The sequence below is a fragment of the Lupinus angustifolius genome, chromosome LG05 (genome assembly GCF_001865875.1).
Source record: "Lupinus angustifolius cultivar Tanjil chromosome LG05, LupAngTanjil_v1.0, whole genome shotgun sequence".
Lineage (NCBI taxonomy): Eukaryota > Viridiplantae > Streptophyta > Magnoliopsida > Fabales > Fabaceae > Lupinus > Lupinus angustifolius.
The window spans coordinates 14,123,539-14,124,080 of NC_032013.1; positions in this window are offsets into that span (position 1 = coordinate 14,123,539).

The following is a 542-nucleotide window of genomic DNA, read 5'->3' on the forward strand; positions in this document are numbered from 1 at the left end:
TCCTAATCCTAATCTTCATCCTCATCCTCAATCCCATCCTAATCCTAATCCTAATACAAATGCTACTTCTCATCCTAACCCAAATGCTCATCCTCATCCTCAACCTAATCCTAATCTTAATACTAATCGTAATCCTAATCATAATCGTAATCCTGGTCCTAATCCTAATCCTAATCATAATCGTATTCCTAATCCTAATCCTAATCCTCATCCTCATCCTCATCCTAATCCAAATGCTAATCCTAATCATAATCGTAATTCCAATCCTAATCCTCATCCTCATCCTCATCCTCACCCTAATGCTCATCCTCATCCTCACCCCCATCCTAATCCGAATCCTAATCCTAACCCTAATCCTTATCCTAATCGTATTCCTAATCCTAATCCTAATCATAATCCTAATAATAATCCTAATCCTAATCCTAATCCTAATCCTAATCCTAATCCTTATCCTAATCCTAATCCTAATCCTAATCCTAGTCCTAATCCTAATCCTAATCCTAATCCTAATCCTAATCCTAATCCTAATCCTAATTCTAATC